General features: G+C 47.2%; 1 long non-coding RNA gene across 2 annotated transcripts in view; it reads left to right on the top strand.

Annotated features, from left to right (window-relative positions):
* LOC146810951 (uncharacterized) overlaps nt 1–25420 on the top strand; it is a 112454-nt gene extending 87034 nt beyond the window's left edge. The window contains exons 4-5 of one of the 2 annotated variants that reach the window (XR_014966658.1): nt 20603–20775; nt 24353–25420. This is a non-coding gene — a long non-coding RNA (uncharacterized LOC146810951). Of the gene's footprint in view, nt 1–20602; nt 20776–24272 lie in introns of both variants that reach the window. The other variant, XR_014966659.1, reaches the window with a different exon arrangement.
* Nucleotides 25421–27845: the final 2425 nt, after the last annotated feature.

Raw genomic sequence — 27845 nt, 5'->3', positions numbered from 1 at the left:
TCATCACCCAACAGGCTGACGGCACCAACACAGCCGACAACCAACATCCCACCCCACACAAAGCTGCTGGCTATGCTGTACCTGTTGGCCCCTGGTACCCCCCAACCAACACCCCCCAGAGTCAGAGGAGTCTCACAGCCAGCCACATCCAAGTCCCTCACACCTGTCCTGGACATCAACATCAGCCTGGTACCCCAGTCCCTATACGACCAACACAATGCGCAGGATCTGCTGGAGACCAAGAAAGGACCATACGCCATAGCTGGATGCACGCACGTTTTGGGGGCAATCCATAGCACACATGTCCCACCTGTGCCCCCTGGTGATACAGCACACAATCAGCGCAACAGAAAGCACACGTCTCATATCAATGTGCAGGCAACATCCGAACACCGTGGAACCTCCACCAATGTCGCCTCCAAATACCCAGCCAGTGTGCATGATACCTTCATCCTCCGACAGTCCATCAGCAACAAGTGTTCCCAGGATGGCACCAAGGGAAATGCACAGCCGCTTGGCAAGTTCCAAATGAACACCCCACTCACCTCAACTGCACAACCATGCAACTCACAACTCTGGCAATGCACACGTCACCAAATCACAACCAACATGCAAAACAACATGCCCACACACCAGACAGGACAGAACAACTCACAATGGTAATCTGAGCAAGCCGTGAACATGAGCCATCAATGGCATGGCACCCAAGCAACACAATAGTCAAATGTGAGGAGAGGTGGCAACCAGGCATGTGTGAAGGATGCAGGAGAACAATGATTGGAAAGTACACCATGCCAAGAGTGGCAGAGATGTGCTGGACAGACCGCAGTATGCAGAACACACCCATATCCATGGCGACATACACCTCTGGTGTATGGAGTGTAGTGGACAGTGGACGCAACCATATCACTTCAGCCAGTGGGGGAGTTCGCGGAAATGTTGCCTGTTACTTCCACCCCGTAAGCGTGAGCGGAGTGGGATGGCCCGGCGTACGCCAAGCCAGCATAAGGGTGTGAATAAAAAGCACATTGCCATGGACGTGGTCCTCTTCCGGAAAGCCCAATGTCTCTGCCAGGGCAGTGCCTCTCACCACGCCACGAGGCCGACGCCGTCCTCCTGAGCGGAGTTGCCTGCGATCCTGTGCGCCAGGCACACCCCGGCCCGCTGGACCCCGAACCCGTCAGGCCCGCCCCTGCGCAGCCAGGCCACACTGATCACCTTCCAACACTGGCGTGTGTCAAGGAGGGCCCACCACGTGCCTGCGCAAGCTCCAAGCCTGAGTCCCGCGATCTTGGCAGCCTCCTCAGACCATCATGGCCTCCACGACACAGGCCCGCTTTAGTCCTTTCTCGATGACGTACTCTACTGCCGCCTCCGGCCAACACCACAGTCAAGTAGGTCACACATTTGGAACTGAGTCTTGATTACACGATGGCAGAGTACATATGTTCATTGCAGATTTTATATCAGTGTACTCCCTTCGCTGTGGTGCCACCAAATCTGTGCATGGCATTCTTACGACACATGTCTGTTGTCCCCTGCAGCAAACAAATGATGGATTTAGGCCCAGATCTCTGTACTGGGGTGAATGTATGACATTGTTCTGCATTCTGTCCATCAACAGTTCTTTTTGCATTTGTCACCCCAAGTGGGACGGGTATGTTCAGACGTGAGTCCCATGCTCTCCATGCCAATGGAATCAAGCTATCCTGGCTGAAGAGGGGTAAAACCCCGAAACCGGTCCTAGGATGCTTGTTTCCAGCCCAGGGAGGACCTGGCTTGCCAGTTCGGGCTGGACTGTGTGGAAATATGGATTTTTCTGATCAGTTATGTCCCCTATCTTGGACCCCAACGGTTCCATGTATGAATCACAAGTACATGTATGTTCCCTCCAGTTCCAGTTATGAAGACGCAAACACATGTGCGTCCACTGTCAACATGTCCTCTTTCAGATCCGCCATGAATAAGCCGGATATTCCATTCCTAAGTATGAAAGGCCACCGGCTTTATATGGTTCACATATGCCATTTTACAGTCCAGGCAAGTAGGCCCTGATTCTGTCATCAAGCTTTTCTTGCCTTCTGCCTCTGAAAGCTCCAGTCTGAGCCTGCATCTGTGACCATGAACTTTGTCTCATTCCCTGCGCGGCTCACGAAGCCTGACATCAACCTGCTGCCTGCCAAAAACTGTATTTCACCTTCGAAATAATCTGCTCCGCTCCCTGCTCAATGCATTCCTGTCTAGTAGTTTAAGTAAACATTCTTCCAGCTACCGAGCAAAGGCCCGGCTTCTCTGTCTTTATGCAAGTAATTCATAGCCCTATTATTATGGAAGATTTCCGCCCTCGCATCTAGTGTAGACACTTAGACGCTTGCACACGCACTAACAGTCAGTATAGTCAGTATAGAATAAGATTCTACTCTAAGAGACCTCTCTTTTGGATAACATAGTTCTTTAAACATAGGATGTTAGATATGATTTGGGATTAGGTTGACTTGACCCTCCAGACTTCTGTCGCCACATGTAGAGCTAAATGTCAAGTCCCCTTCACCCCCTAGTTGCACGTCAATCACACGTCATGCTGCTGCGCGCGCATTTCTGCCAAGTATTTCTGCTGACATTGCGAAATTCTTTCATGGAACCACCCTATTATGACATCACACCTGATGATGTTCTTTAAGTCACACCCAGTTACACCTACTTTTGCTACGTATGTACATTTTATCCACACTATCAATTGTTACGCCTCTTGCATTTGCTTCACTGTAATGCCTATTGTATAAAAGTGATTAATTATCAATAAAATATGTACTTCACTTCCTGAACCTTCGTGGTGATGGAACTTGGAGCAACCGATTCGAATCGTCCATTGGAATAAAGCCCATTCCGAACCTCTAATACCACGGATTCTGCCTCTTATTTACTGAGCTATTTTTATTATGTTTCTGTATCAAATTAAGTCCCGGTAATTAAATTATTTACCACAAGAATGGCGCCCGAACAGGGACACTTTCTCATCTCACGCGCCGGCGGTGCGTTGCAGGCCCGGTCTCCTGCCATAGCTGGACGGACAACAACGCGTACCAGCAGGATTTCCTGTATCTCCCTCCGGTCAAGCGGGGGCGACTGAGGCTGCGATCAACACCCAGACGAGGCGGTGAGAAGTGCGAAGTATCCCGACCAGAGCCTAGCTGAGAGAGCAAGATCCGAGGTATACAGAGGCCCGCCAGGTGTCCAGAGTGTCCGAAGTTTTCGAGTCGAGTCCAGTCCGGTCCAGTTCAGTTCCGTTCCGAGGCCTTCCGTTCCGAGCTACCCGGTGAGTACCATTACTGGGGAGGCGTTCTGACGTGCACATAGGTTGTGCCGGTCAAGACGGGTTTGGGTACACAAATCCGGTCTGCACTGTTTCAGCAGTGTATCTGTACTGTTTAGCAGTATATCTAGTATATCAAGTATATAAATTCAGAATAATTCAGTTAATGTCGAGTATTATGTTTAATGATTACGTTTTCCTTAGATCGTCATTATCATTGTTGCTCAGTTAAATGTTAAATGTTAAATGTTTTAAATACGTTCTGCATATTGTGGTGTGAATGACTGTTCATTATTGTGTTTTATTTGTATTAAGTTTGTTCAAAATCAGGTATCAGATCAGTTCTCAAATATGCCGCTCTTTTCGAAATTAAGACAGATCACAACTAGAAAAGGGGTACTCGAAGAAGCCGTTCCTATTCCTCCTAGGGACACTCCAGGGTACTTCATGTATCACAAACACGGCTTAGACGCTATATTATTTCTTGATTTATGGGTAGACTACACCAAGGAATTACCAGAAAGTCAGAGGTGGCCCGCAGCTGGGACCTGGGATGCAGAGTGCATCATGAAAGTAGAGGAAGAGTTATGGAAAAGGAAAGTCAGACAGTCACAGAAAGACGCCGTTGAGTTATGGCGTAAAGAATCTCACAGACGTACAGAAAAAGCACTCCGACAGGAAGAGAAAAATAAAGAGAGTTCAAATAAAGTCCGAGAAAATCTATTAATTGAAGAAGGTACACGAGTGAAATCAGAACAAATAGACAGACAAAGAAATGCCCTTATGAATGGTATGTATCCCCTCCTGGCCGAGGGATTACCTAAGGCTACTCCGGAAATACCAAAAGACTTGCCACCCCCATTATTTCCAATAAAAATACATCCTAAGGGGCATCCTAGAACCGCAGAAGATGTTTTTCTTTCCTCATATTTAGATGACGCAGCTCCCGAGTATGCTAATCCCGCCCCACATAGACCGCCTGCCAGGGAGGTTCAACGCCAAGATCCAGTATCCGTATCTCTACAGCAACAAATCCTGACACAAGTTCCGGCAAGCACATCTGTTTCTACATCTGTTCCTACAGCTACTTCTATAGCTGTGTCCACACCTATAGTTGCTGTATCGCGTTCAACGAATCCTTTCACGCCCGATACCCCAGACGGGGCTACCGGAGTTGCTACCAACATTTTTTCTACGCCACCCAGAGTAAATAAACTTACCTTTCAAGAATCAGCACATTCACGTACCCCCAAACTCATAAATGCCCGCACGCTTAAGGAACTTCTTATAGATTGTAGATATGACCCTGTGCCCGGCAAAGAGGACGAAATGATCATGGCATCATTACGTATCAGACGAGCCGCGGTGTATCTAGGGAAGATACCAGGAATGACTGTGCATCTAGATAATATATACCATTTTGTCCAAACAGGGCGAGATTCTGAATGTATTAACAGAGCTATGGAATACCAGAAAGTGGAGATACAGGGGGAACTGTTACGTTTCCTCATAAATTGTGTGATCAGAAATCAAGACCGACCGGGGGTAGACCCGGAAGCAATGCAAATTCTTACCAGATGGAGCCAGAATATATCAGAAGGGAGACATGATAAGCAAAATTGTATAATAGCCATGTGCCGAAAGATCCGTAAGGAAATAGAACGCCTACACGAAGAGAGATTAGCGGTAGACCAGTTCGAACAAAGCGAGGAGGAAGGATCAGGACTGCCCACAGGACAGTCAGATACCATAGCCTATGTAGGTAGAGGAAGATCTTGTAATAGTACTAGATGTTTTATTGACCCGATACGTCCGATATGTCCAGATAATAACAGGAATTTCCAAACACCTATAATAAATATAAGGTCCCCCGAGCATTCGTTCCAAGCCGCTGACAAATTACTCCGAGAACGAAGGGGTTATCATTTTCTCGATTCTATGGATGAACAAGAATTAGCCAGGTCAGCCGTTCATTGGGTGGACAGTCCCGGAAAGTATGGTGATGATACAGTAGCACACACATTTTTGAATCTCACCCCAGATGAACAGCGTTTAGCTGGGATTTATATGATTCAACAACTCCTTATACTATATCAGAGTCAGCATTCAGATCCTGGTCCCTTACCTGATATATTGACTGAATTACTCACGAATAGATGGAGAGGTTCAGGTACTAAGTTAATTAAAGAAATACTAGAATCAAGAAAGCAGTACATTCTCTTTGTATGCCCAGAACATGTCTCACTGCCCATCAAGGAAAGAACGACGTATTACATGGACAGACAGAATCCCTTACGAGAAGTACACCCAATAAAAGGCGAGGACAATGAGTTTAAACGTGTATTTGTATATACGCCCATATCGAAAATAGAATTGTTACAAATGAAGAAAGTGGTACCCAGTCATGATAAAGACCCAGCGGGTTTCCACCGAGAAATTAAAGACATGTTACTCATGGGAGAGTATACCTATCCCGACATTATGACAATATTAAAGGTATTGATGCCTGCTGGCATTTATGAAAAACTCAAGGAAAAAGAGTGGGAGGTGGGGGACCAAAAGATAGACTGGTCAGCATTAGAAGCAGAAGAAAAGGCCCGAACTGCAGGAGCAGGGCTTGGGGATAAAACTAAAGCACTACCAGGTTTACTAGTACAGGTACTGCCACGTTTATTAACTACGAAAAAGGAAGACTGGGGTACAATTTCAGCCTGTAAACAAAAGCAAGATGAGGACACTAGTGATTTCTATGCCCGATTTGAAAAATGTTTTGGTATAAATAGTGGCATAAAAGCAAGTAGCGAATCATACCCACATCTGTTTGTGACAAAATTAGTTGAAAACTCCTTACCCCAAGTGAAGAATAGAGTGTTAAAATTCGAGAGTACCTGGCAAGGTAACACCCCATCACAAATGTTGCAAATGTTACAGTACCATCACAATAGAATTAGAGAGGAACAAGAACATGAACAAAGACGTATGAAAGACACGAAAATGAAAATGCTAGTTTCCCAGACAGTTCCAACTGACGGTCATAAAAAGGGTATGACACAGTCCAGTGTTTCAGCAGGTCCTGTAAAAGGGACATGCAACTATTGTAAACAGCCAGGTCATTACGTACACGATTGTCCAGTTTTAAAACACAATATCGCCATAGGTAATACAAAAGAAAGACCACGACCACCTAGACAGGATCAGAATGAACAAGGAGCCCCGCAGCATGCACAGTCCATGCCAGGTCCACCACAGTCTATACAGTTTGTGCCAGCTGCACCAGCGCTGCCTGTTGCTGCCACACAAACCACGACACGACAGCTGTACCAGACCGCACAGTATGACTATCCTGATTATCAACGATACGCATGAACCAGCCTAGAGAGGGAAGTTGACTTACCCCTTATCGAGGTCCCTGTAGACCAAGAAGGACCTTATGTACATAGTGAATTATTAGGCCAAGATAGAAAATTTTTACTCGATACAGGGGCAAGTCGAACAACCATAAAACGTAGTGAAGTTCCAGGGGCACCCCTCTCAGGCTCACAGAATATTTCCCTTGGTTTTTCAGGAAAACCTATTGTTAATGAAGTATCACAGCCTCTTCCACTTACGATAGGACCTTTGACCCGAACTACAGATTTATTGCTTACTAAATCATGTCCAGAAAACCTGTTAGGTATAAAAACACTGAAAGCTCTAGGAGCTATAATATGTTGTTCTCCGGAAGGAGTAAGATTGTTTTTACGTGATTTCAAAGGTCACTATGTGTCTAGAGACATGGATCCCCGACTGCAGACTTTACCTACACATCTATGGGCACAAGGCCCTACTGATGTTGGTTGCATGAATATTACACCATATCGAGTTACACTAAAGGCAGGAGTGGTACTACCACGAATGCGACAATACAAGTTACCACCAGATGCTGTAGTGGCTTTACTGCAAATCATTGACGAGCTCATTGCCCAAGGAGTGGTTGTGGAAACAGACTCCAACGTATGTAATTCACCGATAATTCCGATTCTTAAACGAACAGATCCAAAGGCCCCGCCAGTATATCGATTGGTTATTGATCTGCGCGAATTAAACAAGTGCATTGTGCCACAATTCCCTGTGGTCCCAGATATCTCGTCATTACTGACAGCTATTGATTCCGAAGCAACATTCTTTACTGTAATTGATCTCAAGAATGCCTTTTTCAGCGTCCCAATAGATCCGGAAAGCCAATACTTGTTCGGATTTAGTTTAAATGGACGTAGCTTTAAATTCTCACGCGCACCTCAAGGATTTACAGAAAGCCCCAGCATCTATAGCCAAGCACTGAAACGAGAACTCGACAGTATCCACATGCCAGTTAACACTGCCTTGCTTCAATATGTCGATGATCTGCTGATCACCGCTAGAAGCGAACCCGAATGTGAGAAAGCATCACTGACAGTTTTACAATTTCTAGCCGAAAAGGGGCACAAGGTGTCCCCTTCTAAGCTGCAATTCTGTGTCCAGCGAGTTGTTTATCTTGGACACTCGCTGTCCAAGGAGGGAAGGCAGCTTACACCCGACCGCATTCAATTAATAGCTAACATGCCAATACCCAAGACACAAAAGGAGGTGCGGGCTTTCATAGGCCTCACTTCATATTGTAGGCAGTGGATCCCTCAGTATGCATTTCTAGCAAAACCACTCATTCAGTTGACAACACAGGAGGCAGCCACATCGACTGTTCTCCCTTGGACTCAGGAACATACACAAGCTTTTGAAAGCTTAAAGAAAGCTTTATGTCAAGCACCTGTTTTAGCAACACCATGTTACAATAAACAGTTTACACTCTTTGTTACAGAGCGCGAAGGTACTGCCTTGTCAGTACTCACACAGGAACAAGCAGGATCACACAAACCATGTGCTTATTTTTCTAGTACATTAGATCCCGTAGCTCAGGCTTTGCCTGCATGCCTGAAATCAGTGGCAGCAACAGCTTTAGCAATCAGACAAAGCGATGCCATAGTGTTAGGACATCCATTGACAGTTCAAGTACCAACTGCAGTAGAGGTTCTCGTGAATCGAACGCAAACACAACACTTGACTATAGCGCGACTTACAGGGTATGAATTAAGATTGTTTCAGCCACATATAGAAATCAGACGTTGTAACACATTGAATCCTGCCACACTTTTACCTGTAATCGGAACAGACCCACTAGCTCATGATTGTATTGAAGTTATTACAATCACGACGAAACCCAGACAAGACTTAACAGATGTCCCATTGTCAGACTCAGACCTAACGTTGTATGTAGATGGTTCATGTATGAGAACAAATACAGGAGAGTTAGTGGCCGCTTACGCAGTCACAACAGACACTGAAGTCATCGAATCAAATTGCATAAATACCTTGTCAGCTCAAGCCGCAGAGCTCATCGCTCTGACACAAGCCTGTATTCAAGCCACAAATAAAAAAGTCAACATATACACTGATTCACGTTATGCATTCGGAGTTGTACATGACTTCGGCGTGCTGTGGCGAGAGAGAGGTTATTTAACTTCTCACGGTGCCCACATTCAGCACGGACCCCTCATTCATGCCTTATTAGATGCAATACATCTACCCACGATAATAACAATTATGAAATGTAAAGCTCATACGAAAGTTACTGATATCATTTCTCAAGGCAATGATCTAGCTGACAGAACAGCTAAACAGACTGCTCAAACTCAAACATCCGACATGACAAAGACAATAGTCCCGATGCCAACACATTGTATGACGATTAAAGATCCTACTCTTGACGTAATTGACATACAGACACATGCTACACCAGATGAAATAAGGAAATGGACTGAGTTAGGAGGGATTCAAACGGATCAAGGATGGATGACGAAGGAAAAATCTGTGTGGTTCCTTCCTGATTCAATGGTCCAAGTCATTATTAACACTATACATAGTCCAGCGCATCTAGGAGAAAAAGCTATGCTAGACAGCATTCAACACATTTGGTTCAATAAACATTTACGAGCAGCAGCTAAACAAAAGGTTCGTACCTGTATGATCTGTTGTCAGTTCAACCCAGGAAAAAGCGTACCTGTAGAACAGGGTGGATTTCAGCCTCCTGATCACCCTTTTGAAGTCCTCCAGATGGATTATATCCAGATGGAACGATGTCGAGGATTCAAATATGTTCTCGTAGTTGTCTGTGCTCTTTCCCGTTGGACAGAGGCATACCCGGTTTCAGATTACACTGCCCCGACTACTGCCAAACAGTTGGTTCGAGAATTCTTCCCACGATACGGTTTACCACGTGTTGTCTACTCAGATAACGGCCAGCCGTTCTCATCCGAATTAATGAAACATGTTTCACTTCGGTTAGGATATCAGTGGAAATTCCACTGTGTCCGACACCCCGAGGCAGCAGGTCTCGTAGAAAGACATAATCAGATCCTGAAAATCAGATTGTCCAAAATATGCAGAGAGAAAGGTGTCGACTGGGTAGTAGCATTACCAGTTGCACTCTTTTACATGAGAATGGTAGCACACTCTCGAACAGGGCTATCCCCGTATGAGGTGATCTTTGGCAGACCACCAAATATGTGGGGGACGCCTATACCACGCAAAATAACTGATATTGACTGTAATATGCTGACAGATTACTTGGCTTCCTTGATGTCTGCACTACAATCTTGTCGTTCACAGGTAGCTGCAGCCTTTCCCGACAACACTGAGGTGAAACCCCATGACGTAATTCCGGGGGACCTGGTCTTAGTGAGGAACTTCGATCGGAAGACTCAGCTGGATCCTAGGTGGAAGTCGCCGCAACTTGTCTTGCTCACCACAAGGACAGCCGTGAAGATCGAGGGCAGAAAAGGCTGGGTACATTCAAGTCATATCAAGAAATTTCATGGACTACCATCGGATGTAAACACCACACCTCGTGTGTCTTCACCTATTGACTCAAAACTTCCTTTAGTTGAAACGAGTAATCACGAACATTATAAACTAAAACTCAGGTCTAATCAGTCAAGCAATTTGATTGTTTAAGTCCTCTCCAAGGTGAAGCGGTTGAATTGTCTCTGACATGTATCCCTTAGACCTGAATAGAGAACAACCCCGAAAAATGTTGAAACGACAGGCGTACTGTAAATCACTGCGTAGTCATTGCACAGTGACGTTATTAATTTTGTTTTTCTTAAGTCTTTTAATAATTACTGCAAGTATATTGTTGCACATATATTATCCCATTTCTAGACACGTTTATAATGTTACTACTGAACATTCTTTTAGTGAATTACCTCCGCTTGAGTTGTCTTATAGATTTGCGCTGCGCAATAACACGTTTATTAGTATGTTACATCATTCCCATCAGGTTAGCAATGCTACAAATTGTTGGATATGTGGCCGACTCCCTCCCTATCAGAATTATAAAGGAATTCTACCTCTCTTTCCATACCCGTTCACACACAACGGCTCCTGTGGAGCATGGTTTAGTTTAATTAATTCCCTAGATTCGAATTCTGCAGTTTATCAAGACAACTGGGTATGGGGAAATTTGAACTTAGTTTTACTTAAAGTCTGCTACCCTAACAAGGAGGGACTTCCCAAGAGAACAGGAACTGATCTAGAAAATGAAGTGTATGGATTAGGTAATTTTACGCTTAATCTTATGATCCTAAATGTCGAATCCGAAGCTACTCCAATCTTGCCCGCTATGTCAATATTTCCAGTAAAAAGTGAATTATGTGTAAGAAAGAATGGTTCCATACATATGGGCCATAGTAGATGCACCACTGTAGTAGAATTTAGTGATCAAGGCAAGTCTACATTTAGAGCCTCCCGCCATTCCTATTTTATATGTGGTCAGACGGCATATGTACGTTTGCCTCTAGATTGGGATGGTACTTGCTATATTGGATTCCTTTTGCCACCAGTTTTCCTAGCTCCTCCTGACTATCACAGAAATACTCATTTAGTGCACAATAGAGGAAGGAGAGATCTCCCAATAGTCGATTACACTGAAACAGCATGGGAAAAATACACAGATTTCAATAAAGGTCTCTTTCCCTATATAGGTACCGTTACTAATAGTAAGCTGATACGTAGATTAACTAGAACTCTTGAAGCAGTAGTGAACGAAACTATTTCCGCCTTAGGCAATTTAACAGAAGAGCAGTCTGCTATGCGGATTGTTGTGCTTCAAAATCGTCTTGTCCTTGACGTCATCCTGGCCGATAGGGGCGGAGCCTGTAGGGTCATCGGATCAAGCTGTTGCATTTTCATACCAGAAAATTCGCCATCTGTATATAAAGCCATAACTCGCCTTCATAAGATTGTAAGCCAGATACACCAGAACCCAGGCACCTGGACTTGGTCCGGTTGGTTTTGGAGTGTATTATCTACCTTTGGATGGAAGGTCCTATCCTTCCTAGGTATTGGCCTTCTCATACTATTCAGTTGCTGTCTATGTCTACAATGTGGACCAGCGATCTGTGGTCTGTGTGCCACATCGTGTATTCCACCACCAAGATTTCATTCATCCCAGAGGAAAAAAGAAGAACAAATGATGCTATATGAACAGATCAATGGATTGATGAAGATTGATATCTCTTAACGGGCAAGTAGGGGACAAGGAGGGAATGTGGAAATATGGATTTTTCTGATCAGTTATGTCCCCTATCTTGGACCCCAACGGTTCCATGTATGAATCACAAGTACATGTATGTTCCCTCCAGTTCCAGTTATGAAGACGCAAACACATGTGCGTCCACCGTCAACATGTCCTCTTTCAGATCCGCCATGAATAGGCCGGATATTCCATTCCTAAGTATGAAAGGCCACCGGCTTTATATGGTTCACTTATGCCATTTTACAGTCCAGGCAAGTAGGCCCTGATTCTGTCATCAAGCTTTTCTTGCCTTCTGCCTCTGAAAGCTCCAGTCTGAGCCTGCATCTGTGACCATGAACTTTGTCTCATTCCCTGCGCGGCTCACGAAGCCTGACATCAACCTGCTGCCTGCCAAAAACTGTATTTCACCTTCGAAATAATCTGCTCCGCTCCCTGCTCAATGCATTCCTGTCTAGTAGTTTAAGTAAACATTCTTCCAGCTACCGAGCAAAGGCCCGGCTTCTCTGTCTTTATGCAAGTAATTCATAGCCCTATTATTATGGAAGATTTCCGCCCTCGCATCTAGTGTAGACACTTAGACGCTTGCACACGCACTAACAGTCAGTATAGTCAGTATAGAATAAGATTCTACTCTAAGAGACCTCTCTTTTGGATAACATAGTTCTTTAAACATAGGATGTTAGATATGATTTGGGATTAGGTTGACTTGACCCTCCAGACTTCTGTCGCCACATGTAGAGCTAAATGTCAAGTCCCCTTCACCCCCTAGTTGCACGTCAATCACACGTCATGCTGCTGCGCGCGCATTTCTGCCAAGTATTTCTGCTGACATTGCGAAATTCTTTCATGGAACCACCCTATTATGACATCACACCTGATGATGTTCTTTAAGTCACACCCAGTTACACCTACTTTTGCTACGTATGTACATTTTATCCACACTATCAATTGTTACGCCTCTTGCATTTGCTTCACTGTAATGCCTATTGTATAAAAGTGATTAATTATCAATAAAATATGTACTTCACTTCCTGAACCTTCGTGGTGATGGAACTTGGAGCAACCGATTCGAATCGTCCATTGGAATAAAGCCCATTCCGAACCTCTAATACCACGGATTCTGCCTCTTATTTACTGAGCTATTTTTATTATGTTTCTGTATCAAATTAAGTCCCGGTAATTAAATTATTTACCACAACTGTTCCCATGAGGCACATGGTCAAGACTGATTTGCATATGGCTGGGTTCAAACTGGAAGGGCATGCTGAGCAAAAAAACGATGGATTTAGGCCCAGATCTCTGTACTGGGGTGAATGTATGACATTGTTCTGCATTCTGTCCATCAACAGTTCTTTTTGCATTTGTCACCCCGAGTGGGACGGGTATGCTCAGACGTGAGTCCCGTGCTCCCCATGCCACTGGAATCAAGCTATTCTGGCTGAAAAGGGGTGAAACCCCGAAACCGGTCTTAGGATGCTTGTTTCCAGTCCAGGGAGGACCTAACTTGGCAGTTCGGGCTGGACTGTTCCCATGAGGCACAGGGTAAAGACTGATTTGCATATGGCTGGGTTCAAACTGGAAGGTCATGGTGAGCAAAAAACGATGGATTTAGGCCCAGATCTCTGTACTGGGGTGAATGTATGACATTGTTCTGCATTCTGTCCATCAACAGTTCTTTTTGAATTTGTCACCCCGAGTGGGACGGGTATGCTCAGACATGAGTCCTGTGCTCTCCATGCCACTGGAATCAAGCTATCCTGGCTGAAGAGGGGTGAAACCCCGAAACCGGTCCTAGGATGCTTGTTTCCAGTCCAGGGAGTACCTGGCTTGGCAGTTCGGGCTGGACTGTTCCCATGAGGCACAGGGTCAAGATTGATTTGCCCATGGCTGGGTTCAAACTGGAAGGGCATGGTGAGCAAAAAAACGATGGATTTAGGCCCAGATCTCTGTGGTGGGGTGAATGTATGACATTGTTCTGCATTCTGTCCATCAACAGTTCTTTTTGTATTTGTCTCCCCGAGTGGGACGGGTATGCTCAGACGTGAGTCCCGTGCTCTCCATGCCACTGGAATCAAGCTGTCCTGGCTGAAGAGAGGTGATACCCCGAAACCGGTCCTAGGATGCTTATTTCCAGTCCAGGGAGGACCTGGCTTGGCAGTTCAGGCTGGACTGTTCGCATGAGGCACAGGGTCAAGACTGATTTGCATATAGCTGGGTTCAAACTGGAAGGGCATGGCGAGCAAAAACACGATGGATTTAGGCCCAGATCTCTGTACTGGGGTGAATGTATGACATTGTTCTGCATTCTGTCCATCAATAGTTCTTTTTGCATTTGTCACCCCGAGTGGGATGGGTATGCTCAGACGTGAGTCCCGTGCTCTCTGTCGGATGCTCCACAAGACTTACCTCTGCTTGTGCAGCGATTCCGCAGAGACGACAAGAGCGCCCGTCCCTGTCCCACCTGACCCTCGTGGACACTAGAGCCCAGCAGGGATGAGATGGACGCAGGGAAAGGAATCAGGACGAAGGTAGTAGGTAGGCGTGCATGGTATCTTCGGAACTACCTAGAAACAGGGAGGCTCAATTTAGTGAAGAACCCCAATACCTACTTTACCACAACACCGTAGAAACACACACAGATAACATCCCTGTCCCCAACTCCGGAGACTCACCAGCACTTGGCAGACCACAGAATACTGGTGTGAGTGCAGCTTCACCGAAGCCACGCAGGTGAGGTGCTCCAGTGCAAGCTGTACAGTATATCAAAGGAAAGTGCTCCTGCACGTGTTAATGGAAACAAAATCATCAAACGCGCTCCTGCGCAGTGGAACCAAAATCAGCAAGGGCGCTACTGCGCAATAACCAAAATCATCAAGGCGCTTCTGCGCGGGTAACAAAATCCTCAAGGCGCTTCTGCGCGCGTAACAACATCATCAAGGCGCTCCTGCGCAGTGGGACCAAAATCAGCAAGGGCACTATGGCGCGATAACCAAAATCATCAAGGCACTTCTGCGCGGGTAACAAAATCATCAAGGCGCTTCTGCGCGGGTAACAAAATCATCAAGGCGCTTCTGCGCGGGTAACAAATCATCAAGGCGCTTCTGCGCGGGTAACACCAGGCTCTCCCCAGACGTGTTTGAAAAGGAAGAACCCCAGGCAGCCCCTTCAACGTACCAGCGTGACAAGGGCTCCAGGGTTGGTAACCAGTGGTACTTCGATAAGTCTTCCGGCGATATGAAGAAGGCCAACCAGCAGGGCTCCAGCAGGGAACGAACCAGCTTGCTTCCGACCTCTCAGTACCAGGAATGTTTCTCATGCATCGTCTCTCGGGGAGGATTTCAAAAGGAATACGAAGCACTGAGCCGGCGGGAAACGCGATGTTTATGCGTTTCCCCCGGAAGTGCTTCCCTGACCCGTGTTGATGCGCAGAAGACTAGACCGGGACTCGACTTCCAACCGGAAGTGAGTCTCCCGGCCGTATCTGTGTGTGCGTTCAGCGGAGGAAACGGCAAGCGCCGTGCGACATGACACTCTCCATGCCACTGGAATCAAGTTATCCTGGCTGAAGAGGGGTGAAACCTCGAAACCGGCCCTAGGATGCTTGTTTCCAGTCCAGGGAGGACCTGGCTTGGCAGTTCGGGCTGGACTGTTCCCATGAGGCACAGGGTCAAGACTGATTTGCATATGGCTGGGTTCAAACTGGAAGGGCATGGTGAGCAAAAAAATGATGAATTTAGGCCCAGATCTCTGTACTGGGGTGAATGTATTACATTGCTCTGCATTCGGTCCATCAACAGTTCTTTTTGCATTTGTCACCGCGAGTGGGACGGATATGCTCAGATGTTAGTCCTGTGCTTTCCATGCCACTGGAATCAAGCTATCCTGGCTGAAGAGGGGTGAAAAGCCGAAGCCAGTCCTAGGATGCTTGTTTCCAGTCCAGGGAGGACCTGGCTTGGCAGTTCGGGCTGGACTGTTCCCATGAGGCACAGGGTCAAGACTGATTTGCATATGGCTGGGTTCAAACTGGAAGGGCATGGCGAGCAAAATAACGATGGATTTAGGCCCAGATCTCTGTACTGGGGTGAATGTATGACATTGTTCTGCATTCTGTCCATCAACAGTTCTTTTTGCTGTTGTCCCCTGCAGGCTACTGCCTTCAGAAGACACTACAGACAAGTAGGTCACACATTTGGAAATGAGTCTTGATCATACATTGTCCATGTACGCACAAGAATGAAGATTCTACTTCACTGTACTCCCTTCGGTCAGGTGGCAGCAACCATGTGCATACCATCCCAACGACACGTGGCTATGGACCCTTGCTGACCGCTGCCCCCTGCCTGCACTGCGGTCGAATAGGTCACACACACTTTCGAATTCAGCCTTGATTTATTTATGGCAGACTTGATGTCATTGTACAGGCCTCAACGCAGACTGTATCCCCTTTCAGCCCCGGTGTCACTATGTCTATTCCCCGAGACCCATGGACACTTTCTGGTTGGACTTTGGTGGCGACTGAGTCCATGGACTTGGGGTTGTCGTCGCCATCATGGCGGTGATACTGACTTTGTGGCAAAAACGAGGCCGTGGCATTCCACCCCTCGGTTTGCTGCTTCCGGACAGCTTCCACCCTCTGCATCATGCCCTGGAGGACACATTCCACTGTCCCACGCAACCCTCCGCAACATACACCTAGGACATTGATGAGGACCCGCTCAGGTCGCATGGCCCATCTGACTGCACCGCAAATCACCATCCCGTGGCTGGGTGCCTGTGCCAGCCGCAGTGCATCCGGGGCCACTAACTCTGTGCTGGTCATGTCCGGGACCCATTCTTCTGAGATATTGGATGGCCTCTGAAGCGATGGCCTTGGGGTCAACAACTCCATGTGTCTGTGGCCCTGCGCTGTCCGTAGCCTCCGGCCTCAACTGCGGCCCACCAGGGCTCACACACCAAATCGAGTCCTGACCGGCCTGGACGTCGCATCACCGCAGGAGGCACACGCCACCACCGCCAGGACCGACTTCAACTGCAAAATGCCTGTGTCAAAATGGTCGTACTGGCAGACTGATGGAGTTGCCTCCACATGTCGTGGATGCCATCTTCTGCCTGATCCCCTACTCAGCACTCCAAGTGCCACTGACTCAGTGCACCACGAATCATCGTCCATCACTGTCTTGGTTATGTACTGTGGTGGGTTCACGCAGAAATGTCACCTCAGGCGGTCTGGGAGACCTGGGACATCGATGAGTAAGATGATGCAGGTGTGACACCCCCCCCCCCCCCCCCCCACTGCAGCTGCATCATGTACATCCCTAAGGGACAGAATCCTAGACATTCTGTTCACATGAGCGCGCTCAGCTTTGGTGCCCCAAACTCAGCGCACTGCAACTCACGGACACTTCTGTTTGCTCATTGTGTGCCCTCTGGACTCGCTCAGGCTACCTCCATGATGCTCCGCAGTTGTCCCTGTAATGCTGGTGCTGTCTGTTTCCGTATTCATTGTGTTAACTGTTGTATTTGTTGCCAGCGCCAACAACTCCCTCAGGGCTGGCTTGCACCCACCCCACACACATTCAGCACAGGCGTCACTGTACTTGTGGCCCTGCCAATAAAGGGGCCAGGCGCACTTACCCGTAGCCAGTTCGACATAATATCTGCGTGTGTCCCTGTGGTCTTGTATGCATGAGGGCCCTAGGCCCTACAACATTACATTGTGCTGTGTACAGCAGATGCAAACATATCACCGCAGGCAGCAGGTAAGAGCTTGGACATGTAGCTTTGTCGTCACCCACTCAATTTGTAAGGGAAGTGGACTGTGCCGTCGTATGCAGAGCCAATGTGGGTGTGTAATTGATATGTGCGTGCCCCTGGGCGTGGTTCTGTACTGGGAATGTGCATCTGCATGTGTCTCTATGGCAGTGTGGGTCTCCTTTGTGTGGTGTAGGTGGTCGCTGAAGGGTAATGGACACCCATGTATGTGTTCTGTTAAGCCTTCCATGGTTTCGGACCACACCCGCACCTGTTGGGCCACCTCATTTTGGCGTTCTGACACCTGACATTGGTGTGCCATGTGTGAGTCGGTGAAGTATTGTGTGCCAGCCGTGCTTGTGGGTGCTTCATGCAGTGTGGTCTGTTGCAGGGGCTGGGTTCTCCTCTGGGTGGCTTGTCGGCCCTGGTCCTGGTGGTAGGTTGCGTGAAATGTCCATGGGCTGTTGTAGGACGTTGGTGTCGAAGGTGTGGCGGTCGTCTCCGGCATTACTGATGGGTTGTCTGGTGTAACCTGCTGGAGGTGTTGTTTGTCCCTCTGCAATGTGAAGGGGATGCATGTTGACATTGTGTTGACATTTATGTTAGTGCATTGTTGTTGTGTACATGCAGACTGTGTGACAATGTACATCATGACTGTTTGGGCGTGGCTGGCAATTTGAGTTGGGACAGTGGACATTTGGACTACATGACTGATGTGAGGTTGTATCCGTACATATGCATCTCACAGTTCCCTGCTCTGTCCAATGTGATTGGCCTGTTTCTGAGCATGGGCGGACCCAGTTGTGTTCCCTGTTCTGCAGTGTTGGTGTTGAACTTTGTGCCACATTGTCATGGGATGTGCTGGGATTGCTATGTGTGTGTGCTGCAGTGTGTCACGGGGATAGAGGACAGGTCCCTGGGTATTTGTGGTTGGGCAGTGTGCTATACATCGCTGCGCATGTGTGCCATTATGCCCATCTCCCCCGTCCCCCCAGTCCCTTTTAGATCCTCAACCTGTTGTTGTGTCAGGTCCTATCGAGCTGTGTCCGGACTCCCAACTCCTTGCACCGTCTCCACACTGATGACTGGTCTCAATTTCCTCCAGCTCCTCATGTGGCGCAGGACTCCCACCTCCTGTCGCCGTTGCTGCCTTCCTGTTGGCAGCGGGTTTGCGCTGGTTTAGGTTTCCACATCATGCCGGCACCTCTTGGCCTCCTCCTTTGGCCTCCTCAACAGTCCGTCTGCATTCAGGATAGTCTGCTTGTGGGTCAGTAGCTGGTAGTGTTCTGTCACCTCCATGACGCTGGTCTTGTTTTCCTGTGGTCTGCACCCCGTCTTCCTCTCCCTCTTCTCCTTGGCCTTCCTCGACCCCGTTGTTCCTTGCTGGTGGTCTGTCGGGGTTGTGGGGTTCGCGTTGGCCTCTGCGCTGGGTCAGGGTGCATCCGTGTTGCTACGTCCTTTGGCTTGTTTCTGGTGTGTTGTTTCTGTGGTGTTTATGGTGCATTTTTCTGCCAGACGCGTGAGATTTGCAGGCCGGTGGCTGGTTTTTGTACCGTGATTGGTCTCATCGCATGATTTTTTGCGTTCGCGTTTTGCATTTTTGCGGCGTGGCGTTGATTTTATCTGGTGACTATTGCATGCTACCGCCGCGTTGTGAATACTTGGTTGGCACAGCGTAATTTTCCGGCGATAGGCTGCGATGTTGAGAGTTGCGTTAAGCTACTCTTTCGGTAGTTATCACACGTTCTTGTGAATATACACCTGAGTCTTTACATGCACAGTCACATTGTGAGTAGACTCAAAGCTCCTCCACACACAATGCATGGGAATATCATAAGAACAGGGCAAGGCCCACAACAAACACGCAGCACAGGTAATAACAGAGGAGCCGCCTGTACAAAGAAAAGCAGTGCAAATGTCCCTAGCAGAACATAATGTACAAGATAATAGGTTTAACATGGACTACAGCAGAGCAAACCTATTTTATGCACATAAGGATTAACCTGGAAAAACACCACTGTAAGCTTTTTTTGCACACAGAAAACAGTTCCAGCACTATGTGCGTGCACGTGTATTTATTTATGAAAAGCTGTGTTGTCTCTCACTGATGTTGTAAGAAGTTCAACCACTCTTGCTACCACATAGTTCATTGGTGGTAACTGAGTTGTTATTGTGTAGTTCACTATTTACTGTTTGGGATGGCTTCCCACTTGCCTTGGCATAGCAGCACATTTTATATTGTTTAGTTTTAGAGTTCTGGTCTCCAAATATTGTTTTTTATCAAGGCACCCATTTTTCAATCTCGCCATGCCTGGGGGAAAAAAACTAATTTCACTGAGCAAGAGTTGTCAGTCGTGGTGGATGAAATCCTTAGAGTAGAACCACACTTATTTGGAGCCCAAGTCCAGCAGACTCCTCACAGTAGGAAATTGAAATGTGGGACAGGATAGTCAACAGAGTGAATGGTGTTCGTACCACCCTGCTCACACCGGGCGACATGAGGAAGAGGTGGAACGACCTCAGGCTGAGGGTACGCACAATGTACAACAGGTACCACCTGGAAATACAGAGGACTGTTGATGACCCTACCAGCACATCATTACAGCTCTTACCCTGGGAGGAATAGAGGGGGAGTGGACTGGTAAGTTACACTTCAAAGAACTGCCACAATATTACAATGTCCTGTTTGCTTTCAACTCTGCTTGTGCTAATTTGTTGTTTATCTACTTTCCTAACATCCAATACTCAAGGTATCTGAGATGTTGGTTGGTCTGTGGCAATGTGTATTGATGCAAATAACAGCCCATGCATCCAAATCCATGGCATGCCATATGTTGCAATGCTGTCTGTAAGTGCATTACCAACAAAATATCAATCCAGGATCCGTGATATGTGTCAATATGTAAATGTATGATTCATCCCAAATGCAGGTTGCCAACAGATATGGTACACTAACCATGTGTCAAGTATTGCCAAAGTGAGGTTTAACTGACTACAACTACCATGAGGCCTTTTGACTCCAACTCTAACCAAGATGCTAACCTGTCCGTCATCTTATCACTGATCTACACTAGTCATGCAGCTCACCTTTTCACAAGTGTTGGTAAGTAGAGATTGAAAAACTCCCCCTACTACCATGAGGCCTTGTCACTCGAACACTAACCAAGATGCTAGACTGCTTTTGCCCCTTCTCACTTGTCAGTCATCTTACCACTGATCTACACTATTCATGCAGCTTACCTTTTCTCAAGTGTTGCTAAAGTGAGGTTGAACTGACTACAACTACCATGAGGCCTTGTCACTCGAACTCTAACCAATATGCTAGACTACTTTTGCCCCTTCTCTCTTGTCGGCCATCTTACTTCTGTTCTACACTATTCATGCAGCTTACCTTTTCTCAAGGGTTGCCAAAGTGAGGTTGACCTGCCTACAATTACTATGAGGCCTTGTCCCTCGAACTCTAAAAAAGATGCTAGACTGCTTTTGCCCCTTCTCATTTGTCGGCCATCTTACCACTGATCTACAATAGTCTTGCAGCTTACTTTTCTCAAGTTTTGCTACTGTCACAATCCACTATGGCTCCTGTAGGCTTGAGTGAAGCACAAGGGTTCCACCTCCAGACGTCCCCGACTCTGGATTACATAAACACAGAGTACTAGGGCAATCAGGCAAGGGAAAGGAATTTAGGGTGGGGACAGCGGGGATTGGGATTCCTGCAACATAAAGAAAAAAGAACATAGAGAAAAGACAACAATGCCAAACCTACTCTCGTTTAGGTCTCACTAATATTCCTAGCAAATGTGTCTCGTCATTCACGCCGCTGAACAAGCAGCCATGCCCTATAATGTAGCGTTACCCTGAAAGGAGGACACACACCCTCCAACACCAACAGAACGGATTTGACCATTCGCATTCACACCTCCCCCTTCTCCTCCCAAGGAACACAGGCACCTATGTGCGATTTGTGGAGTTCAAACACTGCAGTCAAGTAGGGTGCCCCTTGGACCACCAGTACTACTACCCTAACATTAGCATCATGTTAGCGGTTGTCGTTCCAATCCTTTTTTAGAAAAGCGAGAGAGTTTTAGTAAACAGATGACACGCAAAGCTTCAGAACACAAGGCGTTTTGTTCCTCTTGCAACGTTAATTAGTCCCGCACAGGGCAGCCCCTCCCCTGTTCCTTTGATACCTGAAATGCTGAGAGGGCTGTGGGTCCTACAGAGACCCCCAAAAACACTGGCTCTCAGTCCGCGAGGCGATGGGCGCTCCTCTGCTCCTGAAAGTTCTACGAACGTAGGACGCGGCGACGCTTACGTCAGCGTCCCGCGGTGGTGTTCCCTAGACACGGAACCGAAGTATCCAAAAGCTGTGCACTTCACGGCGGCTTCATGCGACGACGGTGTTAGCGCTCACAGCAGTCTCGGTGACGCTTGCACTAGCGTCTCGTCGTTCTTCTTGTGGCGTCTTCCGCAGCACCAGCTACAATAGTCAGTATTACGCGCACCAATTGGTTCCTGTTCCGCGTATTTACCGGCAGCGGCCACGCCTTCTTGCAGCCGGGATTTCTGGGTGATGTAGTCCGGGTCCGGCTGTATCCCCAGTAGGCGCTTTTGATCAGCGCCTGACAGCTACAGTGAGATTAGACTGTCTAAAACTACCATGAGGCCTTGTCACTCTAAGTCTAACCAAGATGCTAGAGTACTTTTGCCCCTTCTCTCTTGTTGGCCATCTTACCACTGGTCTACACTAGTCATGCAGCTGACCTTTTCTCATGTGATGCCAAAGTGAGGTTGAACTGACTACAACTACCATGAGGCCTTGTCACTCCAACTCTAACCGAGATGCTAGACTGCTTTTTCTCCTTCTCACCTGTAGACCATCTTACCACTGATATACACTAGTCATGCAGCTTACCTTTTCTCAACTGTTGCTACAGTGAGATTAGACTGTCTACAACTACCATGAGGCCTTGTCACTCTAAGTCTAACCAAGATGCTAGACTAATTTTACCCCTTCTCACTTGTCGGCCATCTTACCACTGATCTACACTAGTCATGCAGCTTACCTTTTCTCAACTGTTGCTACAGTGAAATTAGACTCTCTACAATTACCATGAGGCCTTGTCGCTCCAAGTCTAACCAAGATGCTAGAGTACTTTTGCCCCTTCTCTCTTGTTGGCCATCTTACCACTGGTCTACACTAGTCAAGCAGCTGACATTTTCTCATGTGATACCAAAGTGAGGTTGAACTGACTACAACTACCATGAGGCCTTGTCATTCCAACTCTAACCGAGATGCTAGACTGCTTTTTCTCCTTCTCACCTGTAGACCATCTTACCACTGATATACACTAGTCATGCAGCTTACCTTTTCTCAACTGTTGCTACAGTGAGATTAGACTGTCTACAACTACCATGAGGCCTTGTCACTCTAAGTCTAACCAAGATGCTAGAAAGCTTTTGCCCCATCTCACTTGTCAGCCATCTTACAACTGATCTACACTAGTCATGCAGCTTACCTGTTCTCAGGTGCTATTAAAGTGAGACTGAACTGACTACAACTACCATGAGGCCTTATCATTCCAACTCTAACCAAGACGCCACCCTGTGTTTGCCCCTTCTCACATGTTGGCCATCTTACCACTGATCTATGCTAGTCATGCAGCTTACCTTTTCTCAAGTGTTGCCAAAGTGAGTTTGAACTGACTACAACTACTATGAGGCCTTGTGGCTCCAACTCTAACCAAGATGCTAGACTGATATTGCCCCTTCTCACTTGTCGGCCATCTTACCAGTGATCCACACTAGTCATGAAGCTTACCTTTTCTCAAGTGTTGGTAAGTAGAGATTGAAAAGCTATCACTACTACCATGAGGCCTTGTCACTCCAACTCTAACCAAGATGCTAGACTGCTTTTGCCCCTTCTCACTTGTTGGCCATCTTACCACTGATCCACACTAGTCATGTAGCTTACCTTTTCTCAAGTCTAAGTAAGTAGAGATTGAAAGCTACCACTACTACCATGAAGCTTGTCAATCCAACTCTAACCAGAATGCCAGACTGCTTTTGCCCCTTCTCACTTGCCAGCCATCTTACCACTGACCTACACTAGTCATTGAATGTGCAATATACAATAAATGTTCCACTCAAATATATGTCTGAATACGTTGATTGATGGTGTCCTGGACCCATAAACTGAAACTATTGATGGCATGAGTGACACTATAACAACGGTGTACCCCTAATATATATCAGCCATGCGGAAAACCCAGCTCATTATCAGTGCAGGTGATCCCTTGACTCTGCACTTCTTACATGATAAACAATGCTACATCTACAAACAACGTGGGTATTTGCCTGAATTAGACACAACTAGGCTTTAGAATGGATAAAAACAGATGGTATGACTACACTGTGTTGGTAGCTGACTTTTGAAGTTGTCATGTCTATCCCCAAAGCCAAAATGCCACAAAGCCTCACTTCTAATGAGCTGATGAAATCTAATACTTAGATTGAATGATTGCAAATGTCTAGTAACCAACTTCAACTCCAAGCTAATGAGTGACAATACTAATCTCAAACTATTTTGTTCTATTCTAGGTACCCATTGACTTTGACAAAAACAACTTGGATGTAGATAGCTCACTTCAACAATGACAATGTTCTCCATTTCTAAACAGGTCAATTTACCACTGCACCGGAACAGCGGTTGGAAACCAAACAGAGTTCCTCTCCTCCCCAGCAAGATGCCCTCAGTGATAACAATGCTGCTGAAGAGGTGGACATGGATGATGGTCCTGGACCATCTGGTCAGCCTGGGCAGATGCCAACAGCGGGGCTCGCTGTGCCATAAACCCCACCACCCACCACAGCTACGATAACACCGCCAACCACTGCTCCCCCACCTGTGAACTTAAAACAGTAACTACCATCCTGTGCCTCCAGTCCTGATTGTTAATCCAGCTAGCACCACCCCAGTCACAGAGGAACCAGGACCCAGTGGGAGGTTGCAGTCAGTGACAAGAAATGCATAGGGGAGTTAGCCCACTGAAGACAGAGACACCCAGGCTGCCATCACCCAAGTCCTGGGATTCTTCCAAGACTAAGTGTGATGGGACAGGTTTTGACCGAAATCCGAGAAATGAAGGAGCTGCAGCAGGACACATACCAAGAGGTTGCTGACATCCACCCTGCAGTGGCCGGCATCCACACTGAGGTGGCCTGCATTCACACGGAGATGGTTGTCATCCGCACTGAGGTGGTCAGGCTCTGCACCAAAGTGGCCTCCCTGCTTGGGGTGCTGAGGGACATAAACACTACCCTCTGAAGGGCTTTTCCCCCTGCAACAATCCCTTCATGTGGCCCAAGTACACCCGCACCATCAACATCTGCCACAGCCACAGGAATGGAGGCTTGACAGAGGATGATATACCTGCAAGCGCCCCCCTCTGTCCAAGTGAGGGGACGTCCATGGAAACTGTGAGTAGCTCAAGATTGGAAGACACCCACACCCGCCAGATAGAAACCTTCCCCCTAATGTTGTTCTGTGTGTGTTTCACACTCAATTTGTTGACTAATCCTGCCCACTTTTCCATGTCTGATGGACTTTGGACTATAGAACAAATGGACCCTGCTACAGTGGTTTCATCCACTGTGATTGAAGGCTACACATTTTTGCTATTACTATTTAAGTTTTTTTACTTGATTTCCTGGGCATGTTCACTCAAATAAAAACACACGCCACCAAAGCATTGCCTCTGGTTGTAATTCTCACATGTAACATTGTGAATGTACTACTAGGTGAACTTTGCATCGTAAATATTTGCGACTTCTGGAAGCATAGATATGCTGTCTGCAAAAATTTTTAAAATCAGGATTACTACCATGTCACAACAACACATACATACAAGTGTCTGGGCTTACAACATCTTTATTCCATAGTTCAAATCATAGGCTGACATGATGTCAGACACATAACAAGAAAGACATGTTTCAGTTATACTGGGTCAGTGATCACATGATAACTTGAAGACTCTCACAATATGGAAGGAGGGGCTACATCTGACAATAGCTCACAACATAGGCAACAACAAATTAGGTCTACATCATCAGCTAAAGCAATTTTGACCACCTCACAAAAAAAAGTCTACATCAAAGTAACAAACAAACAGACACATGTCAGTACAACAGTTTCTGACCATAGGGTTTTTTCAATCCAGTGTTGCTTGCATCTTTTGAAATGTCACCAACAAATGTCAGTGATGTACTACAAGCACTTTGCACTACAATGACAGCAACAGCCACATTCAGTTCATAGACAATGAGGAATTAGCTGGATAGCGTTATTTGGGCACAACACAACATTGTGTTGAATCAGATTATGGCACACATACTGCATTAGGACCAAAGCATCACAAGAAGCAAGTCCAACGGAAGCCCTGTAACTTTCAATCTATGGGGGAGCCTTGGGAGAGCCAAGATGGTCGCCTGGTAGGAGCTCTGCCTCAGAGCTCCCGGGATGGGGATCACCAAATTCGGTTCATATCCCCTTGTTAACCCGGCCGTCCACCCCTCACTAGAAACGTGACACAGAGACACAGCTGACCTCGACCAACAATTAAAAAAATTAGCTAACCTGCATTAAGGATCTTCGTGAAGAACTCGCTTCATTCTCCTCGTCACCTCAGACAGGATCAGTCTCCTGAAAACCCCTCGGAGCCCCTGAAGAAACTGGCCAGGCATCTGTTGACTGATAGTCGAATGCTCCACAGAGGGTGCACCGATCGGAGCTGTGAGACCTGCGGGCATCAAGCAGATGCACAGTGTCCCGGTGAGGACTTGGCTTCCATCAGCCTGGGCATAGCCCTGTTTTCGTGGCCGACTCTGACATTGGGGTTGGGGCTTGGTTCTCGTTGGTGTGCCGCGCAGCCGACAGCCATCCTGGAAGTGGATCCCAGGCTCGCTCGATGGATTTGGGGCAGTAGATTAAAACCAGTGGCCACCATTGATGCTAGTCCGACTTACTCACAGCGCCCCAGCGCAGACTCTCCGCCATTGAGGTGGCTCTGACTTGGATCTACACGACGCCCCAGCGCAAAGGTGGCCAGTCCACGATCGCAAACTGAAGACCCCAGGCTGGCTGGCTGGTCCTAGATGCTCCCTATTTGTTTCAAGAGCTTGGGAACAGGTTCAAGAGCCAGTGGACACGGCTGAGCTCCTTTCCTCACTGCTGCGGTAGGCGTCTGCATGTGCCTCAGCCGCATACAATTGGTCCCAGGTCGTGGATCGTGACCTGCGTCTAATCTGAGGCGGAGGGGCTGTGATCTTCTTGGAGCTGTGGCGGACGGGCCTGCGATGGAGCTGAGATGGAGGGGCTGTGACCCTTCATTACTGCAGCTGTCGTTGGAGCAGCTGTTGTGCTCACGTGAAGTGGTTGGCCGGTGCGGGGCTTATGGAGATTTATCCTTATTGCCTCCACTTCAGCTGCTGAGGAGCGCAGCTCTCCACTTTGCACTGCATTGCCCTGGATTGCCCTATTGAGTGCCGTTGTTCTCCCTAGTACAGCGATAGTGTGCTCCCTACTGCCGCAATGCTGTTCCTGCCCATTTTTAAGGAGGTGAGAGCTGGGCCTGGGGGTCTCTTGAGGAACAATCGCAAGACATCCCTGACTCTGTTTGTTTAGATAGAGGGACGCCCATTTTGTTTATACCTATCTTTACTGCTGATCTCGGGCACCCATTTTGTCCTCTGGTCACTGGAGTTTGTAGTGGGATGCCCCACCCCTCCCCGACCTCTTTGCTCGGATGGGCATAGAAAATTAAAGGGGCTGGTTCCTCCCTCTGCTTTTGGCGGCCATCTTGGAGTGAGCATGCTAATATTATCCCACACTCCTGGGCTGGGTCATGAAAGAGATAAGGACTGGTTTCCACCCTCTGCTATTGGTGGCCATCTTGGAGTGGGCATGCTGACATTATCCCACACACCTGGGCTAGGCAGAGAAAGAGAAAAGGGCATAGAAAGAGATAAGGGCTGGTTACACACTCTTCTTTCAGTGGCCATCTTGGAGTGGGCATTTTGTCATTATCCCACAAACCTGGTTAAGGAATTATCCTCTTAACACCATCCTTGCCCCACGGTTAAGACATTACCATCGGACAATAGACACACTCTGAA

The sequence above is a fragment of the Triturus cristatus genome, chromosome 7 (assembly GCF_964204655.1).
Source record: "Triturus cristatus chromosome 7, aTriCri1.1, whole genome shotgun sequence".
NCBI lineage: Eukaryota > Metazoa > Chordata > Amphibia > Caudata > Salamandridae > Triturus > Triturus cristatus.
This window is presented reverse-complemented; position numbering and strand designations above follow the sequence as displayed.